At 37.9% G+C, this 12,103-nt stretch overlaps 1 non-coding gene across 1 annotated transcript; it reads left to right on the forward strand.

Moving 5' to 3' along the window:
- Window positions 1-7,288: 7,288 nt before the first annotated feature.
- On the forward strand, window positions 7,289-7,395 carry LOC128291311 (small nucleolar RNA R71). The gene has a single exon (XR_008281087.1). It is a non-coding gene; the product is annotated as a small nucleolar RNA R71 (small nucleolar RNA).
- Window positions 7,396-12,103: the final 4,708 nt, after the last annotated feature.

The raw sequence follows: 12,103 nt of genomic DNA on the forward strand, positions 1-12,103 counted from the left end.
AAGTTGAAAATTAAATGGACTTAAAAGTCCTCGTCGACATCTAGATCGTGAGGTGGCGGTTCTAGAGGCGATATGTGAAAATGTTGGCAAATTTGTTGTAGCGTCGCCTCGATGCTATCAAATCGCTGAGCGCAATACTGCTCAAAGCGATGAAGGTGGTTAGAAACTTTAGACAATGAAGCTGCTGCATGAACTGGTCGGTGACTTAGTGGTGGCTGTGAAGGTGGGTCCTCTTGAAATGCAAGGATATTATCAAGAATATCCTCGGCGTAATCCTCATCAGTAGCTCGTGCAAGTTGGTACTGAGGAGGGTCGAACCCACGATGACGCTCAATCATTCGCATATGGAGTATACTTTGAATGCCCTGTGGGGACATCTGGCCAATGAGAGTGAGCAATGAAGACTGCGCCACTATATTCAGGAGCCCAAAATATCGCACTAGACGAGTCACATATGGGTCGATGCTAATGACTCCCTTTCAGTGTCATTCTGTCTGGTGGCGAAAGGCAAGGGCGACAAAGTAAGCGAGTTCAAAAATATTCCCTTGCCTCATGCTCTACAGGAAGCATGCATCATGGGTGTTGACGACGCCAGTGCTCTTTCGCCTCCGTGTTCATGTGTGTGCCAAAAGGGCATGGAGATAGCGCAGAACTGGAGATAGAGTCGATGCCTTTGAACGGCTAGGATCATAAATTCCTGTAGCATGCTGGAGGTCTACCCAACACGATGAAGGTGAACGATGTATGTGGTGGTAGAGGTGGGGGAAATGGTTGGCCTCCATAAACCCGTCGGTATAGAGTCCCAAGCCAGCTCCAAATACGGGGACACTCAACTGACGTACTAAACCACCAAGGCAGAATTGAACTGTTCCTGGGTCATCGTAATCTGCCATCACTGTCTGTAACTAGAAAGTCGAGCTGAGCTTCAAGGTGAATTTCAAATATGTTAGCTCGATGATATCAAAGAAGCGGTCCTACGGAGTGGTAGCAAAGAGTGCCCGAATGGAATCAGCTAGGTGAACTTACTCTAGTGCGGCCTAACCGATGCAACGCCCTACACCAAGGGGTTGGGCACGTAGAATCTAAAATAATTCTTCTTGGGGCCCTGGTGGGAATTGGAAGAATTGGTGCTGTATCTTAGTGGGGACCCGAGGAAGATGTTACTCCTTTCCCTTTTTTTGAGGGGGGAACCGCAACTTTCTTGCCTTTTCGGTTCGTCATGATATCTGCGCAGTTAATCACATGACTCGAATCAATAAAACAACCAAACGAATAAGAACAATCATCCAAATGTACTCTAATCAGGCAAATGAACTAAGTAGAATCATAATACCTAGAGAAAAAAAAAAACTAACTAATTGATTACTCAATAAATAAGCAACTATGAATTTACAAAACACATGGTCCTAAACTCTATATAGTATTCTACTAATCCCCTAAGCTTTACTTAAATCAATGAAAAAGGAGGAACCGTAAAAGCACTAAAGCAAGAGTAGTAATAATCTAGTCAAATAGAAAAAAAAATAGAGAATTAAGAGTAGTAATAATGATAATCGACATAATATGGCAGATTAAAATAGTAAAATGGAGTTAGAGATGTAAGAAGGAAAACCAAGAGTGGTGGTTGGTGATAGGGCGCGGTGGTGTACGGTGATGCGTGGTGGTCGGAGGAGAATAGAGAAAAGAAGGGAGAAAGAAGGGTGGAGGTGAAGAAGATAGGGAAGTAGTGGAAAGAAGAAGTAAAAAAAGAAAAATGAGAGAAAAAGGAAGAAAACGAAGGAGGGTGGCTGGGTGGGGGAGATGATGAATAGTGAATAAGAAAAAATTTAGGGTTAAGGGGGGATTAAAACGATGCCATAGTCGTGTAAGCCCTATTTTGGGCGACACGGCTGTGGTACATGCCAGTATGATAGTCTCCTAGCCCGTGTTTTTCATGAGATCATAGTCAAGTTCAAACACGGGCCCTTCGACATGCCCGTGTTCTCAAGCCGTGTGGTGCACACGGCTACGTCACACGGTCATGTGCATGTTCGCTTGCTTCTCCCACGCCCGTGTTAGGTTCCCCATGCTCGTGCTCATGGCTTATACTTATGGGTTGATGTTTTAAGTTAGTATCGCACACGGCCACATCGCACGGCCATGTGGTGCTCCCTTTCGTTTCTCTCACACCCATGTTCAGTCCAACACGCCATTGTCAATTAATCAGGATTGGGCACGGCCTTTTAGCACGACCGTGGCCTACGCCCATGTTCTATTCTGACTTCGTTTATCATTTCAATTTTTGGGCAAGTTCTCACACGGTCTCAAGTACGCCCGTATGACAGGTCGTGTGACTCTCACGGCCGCTTTGCACGGCCATGGTGACTTATCGTAGGCTGTGTGTCATCTTTTCTTAGGAAAAATATTTGTCCTGTTTTAATATGGCCAAGGCCACGCCCTTGTCTACTACTCGTAGGGAGCCCACGTCCTAAAGCATGCCCGTGTGACATGCCGTATGTGCTGAAAATACCTGCAGTCAGATTATAAAGTGAAAGGAAAAATAACTAAGTTATTTAGTGGGGTTAGTGCTCGGGTTGCCTCCCGAGAAGCGCTTATTTAGAGTATAAGCTCAACTTTACATGGTAGGTATGTTTATTCAGTTTCACATAGCCGTAGCTCCTCTCCTTTATCTTTGAAATCCTCACCGTTATAAAGTTTAAGCTGATGTCCATTTACCTTGAAAGTGCCTTGGGTTGGGTGACTTACCTCTACTGTGCCATATGGAAAAACAGTTTGGACTACAAATGGACCTGACCATCATGATTTAAGCTTCCTAGGGAACACATTGAGCCTTGAGTTGTATAACAGGACAAGATCTCCAACTTCAAATTGCTTGTTTTGCTTTGAACGAGCATCATGGCAGCGCTTTGTTGCTTCCTTGTATATTCGTGAATTCTCATAGGCATTAGCTCACCATTCATCTAACTCATTTAGTTGCATCAATCTCCTTTCACCTGCGAGTTTGGGATCAAAGTTTAGAAATTTTATATCCCAGAATGCTTTATGCTCCAATTCAAATGGTAAATGACAACTCTTCCTATAAACAAGTCTGTAAGGGGATGTTCCTATGGGGTCTTAAAAGCGATTCTATAGGCCCATAAAGTATCATCTATTTTCTTTGCCCAATCCTTCCTATTTGACTCTAAAGTCTTTTCTAGAATGCCTTTAAGTCCTATTAGTGACTTCGACTTGTCCACTAGTTTGATGATGGTAAGGGGTAGTTGTTCTGTGGTAAACTCCATATTTCTTAAGGGTTTTATCAAATTGAGTATTATAGAAATGAGTGCCCCTATCACTGATGATTACTCTAAGTGTTTTAAATTAAAAGAAAAGTTTCTTAAGGAACTTCACCACTACTCTAGCATCATTAGTAGGTAAGGCTTGGGCTTCCACCCATTTAGACATATAATCAATGGCTACTAATATGTACTTATTCCCAAATGAGCTAGGGAATGGACCTATGAAATCAATACCCCATACATCAAATATTTCACATGAAAGCATGTACGTTTGGGGCATTTTATCAAGTTTAGAGATATTACCTGTTTGTTGGCATTTATCGTAAGTAGCAACATACCTGTTAGCATCTTTGAATAGTATGGGCCAGTAAAAACCTGACTTGAGTGTTTTATGTGCGGTCTTGGTTCCACTGTCATGTCCTCCAGTTGGTCCTGAGTGACACTGCTCCAAAATTTTAATCGTTTCTATCTTTGTAACGCATCTTCGAATTACTTGATCTGCACATATACGAAAAAGAAAAGGTTCTTCCCAAAAATAGTTTTCCACATCAGTGAAGAATCGCTTCTTTTGCTGATGTGTCAACCCTTTTGGTATAATGTTAGCGGCTAAATAATTCACGATGTCTGCAAACCAAGGTTCCTCAGAGTTAGAGATAGCAAAAAGTTGTTTTTTCAAGGAACGAGTCATTAATCTCCTATTCGTTCATTTCATTGAGATGTGGGTTTTCTAATCTAGATAGATGATCTGCTGCAAGATTTTCTACTCCTTTTTTATCTTGAATTTCTAAATCGAATTCCTGCAACAATAAAATTTATCTTATTAGTCGAGGTTTTGCATCTGTTTTAGTAAGGAGGTATCGAAGAGCTAAATGGTCAGTGTAAACGACAACTTTAGATAATATTAGATATGGTCTAAATTTATCGAATGTAAAAACTACAGCCAACAATTCTTTCTCAGTCGTCATATTTTTTTCTTGTGCAACTGTCAATGTTTTGCTAGCATAATAAATCAGTTGAAAGCGCTTGTCTTTCCATTGTCCAAGAACCGCTCCTACTGCAAAATCACTTGCATCACACATTAGTTCAAAAGGTAAATTCCAATCAGGTGCAACTACAATCAGAGTGTTGATTAATTTATCCTTAAGAGTATTGAACGCTTCTGAACAATCCTGACTGAAATTGAAAGGTACGTCATTTTCTAGGAACTTCGTTAAAGGCGTAGCTATTTTAGAAAAGTCTTTAATAAATCTTCTATAAAATCTAGCATGACCTAAAAAACTACGAATAGCTATTACTGAATTAGGGAGAGGTAGTTTCTCAATAGTTTCAACTTTTGCTTTATCAACCTCGATTCCCTTACTAGAAATCTTATGGCCTAACACAATTCCTTCACGAACCATGAAGTGACATTTTTCCCAATTCAGTACAAGATTTGTTTCCTCACATCTAATGAAAAAAAATTTTAAATTTTTAAGGAAAAGATGGAAAGATTTACCGAATACCGAGAAGTCATCCATAAATCCCTCCATAATGTTTTCCACGAGTTCATCAAAAATGGCCAACAAGCATCGCTGAAAAGTAGCAGGAGCATTACATAATCCAAAAGGCATTTGTCGATAAGCAAACATACTATACGTAAATGTTGGTTTCTCTTGGTCCTTAGGAGCTATTGGGATTTGGAAATAACCAGAGAGTCCATCTAGGAAGCAATAATACATATGTCCAGGTAATCTTTCCAACATCTGATCAATGAATGGTAGGGGAAAGTGATATTTTCTTATGGCATCGTTCATTTTTCTATAGTCAATGCAGACTCTCCATCCCGTGACTATTCGTGTTGGAATTAATTTATTCTTCTCATTGGCCACGACAGCCATGCCTCCTTTCTTAGGAACAACCTGCATAGGACTCACCCAAGAATTATCAAAAATAGGATAAATAATTCTAGCATCTAGAAGTTTAATTAACTCAGCTTTTACGACTTATTTCATGTTAGGATTCAATCGTCTTTGAGCTTGCACACAGGGTTTGAATTCATCTTCCATTAAAATTTTATGTGTGCAAAAAGAAGGGTTAATCCCTCTTATGTCAGAAATCTTCCAAGCTATGGCCCTTTTATACTCCTTTAATAATTTGAGTAACTCATCTTTTTCGGTTGGCTATAAATCTGAAGCAATAATTACTGGTAATGTGGAATTATCTCCAAAAAATACGTATTTTAGGTGATCTGGTAATTGTTTTAATTCCAATTTAGGCAGTTCTTTAACAGAGGGTTTTAATTTTAATTCATTGTTTACCTCAATACCCTCATAGCTCTTCTGTCTTAGTAAAGGCTCATTGGAATTTAGTTAAGATTTTATCTTACCCATCTCAAAGTCATCGTCAATTAGCTCATCTCCCTGGGTAAGACACAGTTTCAACGTGTCCTTATGTACGATTTACTGTAAAGAGTCTTGAGTAGCATAATCAATAGAGTCAATAAAATAACATGAGTCATCTTGTTCCCTATAAAATCTCATAGCATCATAAATTTTAAAAATAATCTCTTCGTCACCTACTCTAAGCACAAGTTTACCATCACCCACATCAATAACAGCCCTAGCAGTGGCTAAAAATGGAGATCCTAAAATTAAAGGCACCTCAACATCCTCATCCATGTCAAGTACAACAAAATCAACAGGGAATATAAATTTATCTACTTTTACAAGTACGTCCTCTATAATACCCCTAGGATATTTAACAAAACTATCAGCTAGTTGAATACTCATCCTAGTAGGTTTCGGTTCCCCAAGACCCAGTTGTTTGAACATTTTATATGGCATCAAATTAATGCTAGCGCCTAAATCAGCTAGTCTCTTCTCAACATTCAAACTACCAATTAAGCAGGGAATAGTAAAACTTCTTGGATCTTTCAATTTGGTTGGCAGTTTATTTTGGAGTATGGTCGAGCATTCCTCGTTGAGTTCCACTGTAAACAAGTCTTCAAACTTCCTTTTATTTGTTAAAAACTCCTTTAAAAATTTTGCATATGCAGGCATCTGCGAGATAGCTTCAACAAAAGGTAAATTAATATGTAATTGTTTAAAAAGTTCAAGAAATTTACCGAATTGTGCATCTATGCTGTCTTTCTTCAACTTTGCTGGGTATAGGATTGGTGGTTTATATTCCCTCAACACCGGTTTTTCAATGTTTTAGGGTTCTTCCTCCTCACCTTCTTTTCTATTTGCAGCTTCTTTTCAAATTCAGCTAACACCTTCCTACTCCTTAATGTAACTGTTTTCACATGCTCTTTTGGATTGGGTTCGGTATTGCTAGGTAGGCTCCCTGGTGGTCTCTCTGAAATCATCTTAGTCAGCTGTCCTATTTGATTCTCGAGCCCTTGAATTGATGCTTGTTGATTTTTAAGTGCAGTTTTAGTATTCTGAAGATAAGTCTCTGCTGCTGAGATAAATTTTGTCATCATCTCCTTAAGGTTTGGCTTTTTCTCTGGTTGGTAAGGTTGTTGTTAGAAGCCTGGAGGGGGTGGTGGTCTTTGATTTCCTTGGCCTCCCCATGAGAAATTTGGGTGGTTCCTCCAACATGCATTGTAAGTGTTACTATAAGGATTATTTTGAGGTCGAGGATTATTACCCATAAAGTTCATTTGCTCATTCTCCATGTTAGGGCCATAAGATGGATAGTCTAAATTGTTTAATCCATCTCCATTTGCATCGCACTGCATTACTGGATGTACCTGCGTAGAACCAAGTAAACCACCAAATTTTTTATTCAAAAGTTCTACATAATTGGAAAGCATAGTAACAGAATCGACGTTAAAAACACCGACTGCTTTCGTCAGCTTTGTCCTCATGACTTGACACTAATAATTATTCAGTGACATATCTTCTATAAACTCATAAGCCTCTTCAGGTGTCTTACTGTTAATAGTCCCACCAGCAGCTGTGTCAATCATCTATCTAGTCTAGGGATTCAAACACCCGTGGAAAGTTTGAACTTGTAGCCAAAGAGGTAACCCATGGTGAGGGCACCTTCTCAGTAGATCCTTGCATCTCTCCCATGCATCATAGAGTGTTTCTAAATCCATCTGGACAAAAGAAGAAATATCATTCCTTAGTTTAGCCATTTTAGCCGGTGAAAAATATTTTAGTAAAAATTTGTCGGTCATTTGTTCCCAAGTAGTGGTTGACCCTAGTGGTAACGAGTTTAACCACTGTTTAGCTTTATTCCTTAATGAGAATGGAAACAACCGGAGGCGAATGGCAGTGTCAGAAATGCCATTGATCTTAAAAGTGTCGAAGAATTTCAGAAAATTTGCTAAATAAGTGTTTGGATCTTCGTCCTGCAAACATCAAACTGAACAAACTGTTGTATCATTTCAATCGTGTTAGGTTTCAATTCAAAATTATTTGCAGCAACAGTAGGCCTAACTATACTCGATTCAGTTCCTATTAAAGTAGGTTTAGTGTCATCATACATAGTACGAGAAGTAGGATTCTGATTTACTGGATCAGCAGTAACCACAGGAGGTAACGGTTGTTTGTAGTATGAATATCGTCCTCTTGCCCTTCCGCTATATATTGTAGGCTTCGCCTTATTTCTCTTCGATTTCTGCGAGCTGTACTCTCGATCTCACTGTCGAATAGTAGAAGTCCTGATGGGTTTCTTCTAATCATAAACGATAAAAACCTGCCAGAAGTAAAGAAAATAAAATTTAGTAACTAAAAAAGATTAAAAACAAAATTAAATTGCAATAAAAATAAAGAATGGCTAAAGTAATAAAAATTAAGTGTTCCTAATATCTTAGTCCCCGACAATGATGCTAAAAACTTGATGATCCTGAAACTAACTAAAAATTTGACTTAAGGCAAGCGCACCAATCGAACAGTAGTATAGTTATGGTGAGACCAGAAATATTGTATCCACGAGGACTAAAAGTACTAGTAATTACTATCTTTTTATTATCTAGCCTAAAAATTAAGAGAATGTTTTATTTAAAACTAATTAAGATTGCTACAGAGATTCAAGTTGGAGAATACTTTCTGGAAAACCGATGGAAAAGACAATACCCAAGGAAGAATCCACCTAGACTTCACTTATTACCTTTGAGTTAGATGATTTATTCACTTGACTTAATCCGTAGAAATCCCTGATTTATGTTAATATCTCTCTCGAGACTAAAAACAACTGACTCTAGGTTGATTAATTGAAATCTCTTTCTAATTAAAACCCCTATTGTCACATTAACTCGATCTATGGATTCCCTTATTAGATTTGACTCTAATCCGGCAGATTTATGTTGCCCTATCTCTAGGATTGCATGCAACTCCGCTTAATTATGAATGATCTACTTTTAAACAGGGACTTTTGGTCCACCGAATAAGCACATCAAAAACCTGAATTAATATCCTGGAATATTAAAACAAGGGTTAAATTCACAATTAAGAATAAGAACAAGTATTTATCATATAACTTAAATAATAATAAGATCCGTCTGAGGTTTTATCTCCCTTAAGTATTTAGGGAGTTTAGTTCATAATAATAATGGAAAACATCTCAAAGTTTGGAAAACAACAAAACATAAAGAAACCCAAAGACTTCTAGGAAATTGGATGGAGATCTTCAGTCTTGATGTAGATCTTGCCTCTGAGGTGATTCTGATGGCTGTCCTTAAGTATTTTCTACCTTCCATTCTTCGTCCCCCCTAATCCTCTTCTAGGGTGTTTATATAGACTTACGAATGCCCAAAATAGCCTAAAATTAGCCTTTTTCGAGTAGAACTAGACTTGGGCTCGATAGGGACACGGTCGTGTGCCACGTCTGTGTGAAAGTGCTCAGGCTGTGTGCAATTCTGACTTGGACTAATGTCGACACGACTATGACACACAGGCATGTGATCTACCCGTGTGTCACACATGGGCGTGTGGATCACCCGTGTGGAAGTGCCTAGGCCGTGTGAAACACTGATTTAGGCTCAATTTGTCTGTTTTGGGCCCGTTTCTCGCTCTTTTCGCTATCCTAAGCTTTCCTGAGTACAAAATATGAAATTAAAGGATTAGGAGCATCAAATTCAATGAAACCAAGGAAAAATCATCCATAAATATGCCAAGCATGGGGTAAAAATATGTATATATTATGGTTTATCACGAATATTATAGCTTGGCGGATAGAATTACCTGGCGGATACGATTAACAAAATCTTTCAGAGTTAATAATATGGAAGTTAGTATTCTTTTGAATGAATATAATTTCAATATCTTCTATGATTTTCTCTGCAAAGTAAAAGGGGAATTATTTTGTTTTAAAACATGATATTAATAAATAGAATATAAGTCCTGATTATGTAGGAATCAATAAGTAAGAAAGAAAAATTCAAAGCGTCTAGTAGCCGTATTTGAATTCTCTTTAAAATTTTTTAAAGAGTTTTTCTGTTCGTGGTTGACTGTGTGGATGACATAGAGGTTGAGACACTTTTATTGGGGCTTGGATTGACATCGGGCAAAGGATTCCAATCAACAATGTTACACGTCGTTTTTCAGTTTGAAAATGTATATTTTTAGCCTTATTTCAACCTAATTCGTTCCTTGTACATGGATCCGTGGTTGATAATTGACAGAATAATTTTTTCCCTTGCACCACAAGGTGTACCAATAATCCAACATGGTTGGTCTGTCGTCAAATGTAGTAGTTATTTCAGTCTATTTCCGCACTTAAGAAGCTTGTTTTCTTAGAAATTTAATATTTATTATTATGTTTTCAATATTTAGTACTTATTATTAAAAGTTAGTAAAAATAAGTGTTTTTAACACATTTTGTGAGTGTTGTGACCTATTAGGCCGACACAGGCCTTAGATAAAGCTAATATGTTAAATTGAATGTGTAGGATGATGAATTACAATCCCAATTGATATGGGATCAAGGGAAGAGTGATGTACAAGCTTCCTGAGGTGTCAAAGCATTAAACGAACCAAATAAGATATGGAACACCTGTCGTGTCGTGCCATGCAAGGCCTATGGCGTGACATAGGTTGACATGCCACCCAAATATATCAAGGTTATTTTTGTTTACACAATTGATTTTATACTAAGACATAAGATGTGTTGAAGACCTAATTCAAGCTAACAACACTTCTATAAATAAGACCTTAGGGATTTGATGTAACTAAGTCATTTTAGACCCTTTCAAAAACCCTCGTAGTTTAGGAGTAGGATTAAACTTATCTTTCCTTCAATTTTCATAGACAAATTTGTTCTTATCTCTTGGAATCATTTTCAATCCAATAGCTCTTTTATATTATTGAAGTATTTTAGTTATTTTCCTTTGCAAGTGACGTTATTCGTTATTCCTATCGAGAGATTTACTACTCTATCTCTTTTATCTTTTGATTCAAACCTTTTCTTTAAATGTTTTATTCAATTGAGATTAAAATTATGAATAACATGTAACCTAAACCCTAAATAATTATTTTTTTATGTTTGTAACACACAACTGTGTGTCACTTCAGTGGTTATGTGTCCTGAGAAGAGTTTGAGAAGTCTTGGTTTCATGCCTTGGCTTGTGCAAAAGTTTTGTTTTTAGAGGAATAAAGCCTGTCTCTAGTCAGTAGGTCTTTTAAATTAATGTGTTTATAACATGACAGAAAAGGGTCTACTGGTCTAGGGGATAAGTGGCATGTGGTAGTTGCTTGAGGTCTGAGGTTCAAATCCTGGTAGGCGCGGTGGAGTGTTTATTTTGCTGCTGTGCCATAGAGTGTTGTGGGTTAACCGAAACACTGAAGTGTTTGAATGGATTTTGAATTGAGTAGTTGAGAGGGGAGTGGACGAAATGGAAGGATTTTAGGAGAAAATCATGGGAAGTTGAGGTGAGAGGAGGTGGTGTGCTGAATTTGAACTTTAGACACTCAAAGAAATCAGTTTTTGAGAAGAATTTGGCTTTGGGTGAGTTGTAGTTTTGGTGGCTGTGCACTTTTTTTGGTTGCTTTCTCTCCTCATTTTTGGTTTTTGACAATTGCTTTTGGGTTCTTTTCTGTACTTTTTAGATAGTCGAATTCTATTAGGGGATCATTTGGGTACTTTTCATTTTGTCTATTTTGGTTTTTACTCTTCTCCCTCTACTCTTTAGCAATCGTTTTTCCCCTTGTTACCTTTTGTTTGGCCAAATACTTTCCTTTCTCTCTTTCAAATCCTTTCAGCTTTTGTTGGTCGATTCTCTTTTTCTTCATCCCTCTTCCAACCGATTTCTTATTGACCAATTGCTTCTCTTTTTCTGGCTTTCTCAATCGGTTGTGCTTGGCCGAATACCACTCTTTCTTTTACCCTCTTTGTGCTGACCTCTTTGTGCTGACTGTTCTCTCTTCTTCTCTGTTGATCTTGGTGCTAATTGTTGTTATTCAATTTTTCTAACTTTTTTTCCCTTTCTTCCATATGAATAGTTTTCATCTAACACCTTCTTTTGCTGCCGACTATTGCTAAGGTTGTGGTTGTGCTAGCTCTGTCTCTATCATAGTGGGTGATCATTCTGGGGATAATAGGCCGTTTGCTTCCCTTCCCTATTCTTGGTTTTACACCTTCGGTAAGTGGTTGTACGCTTGGTTCAAGCTATGTGCGTGTACTATATTAGTTAATAAGTTCGTTTGGAATACAACTAATCTCTAAAGGAGTTCGTAATCTGTCGCATGTATCGGAGTAAGTGTGTGATCTTTATTCGTTCAATCAAGGAAAGTATTAATGAATATTTTTGGATAAGTATTAAGAGGAGATGTTAACCTTATTGTCAAATGATTAATGGAGTATCTTGATTGAATGTAGGTTTTGGTGCTCATGTGCTT

The sequence above is a fragment of the Gossypium arboreum genome, chromosome 3 (genome assembly GCF_025698485.1).
Source record: "Gossypium arboreum isolate Shixiya-1 chromosome 3, ASM2569848v2, whole genome shotgun sequence".
Classification (NCBI taxonomy): Eukaryota; Viridiplantae; Streptophyta; class Magnoliopsida; order Malvales; family Malvaceae; genus Gossypium; species Gossypium arboreum.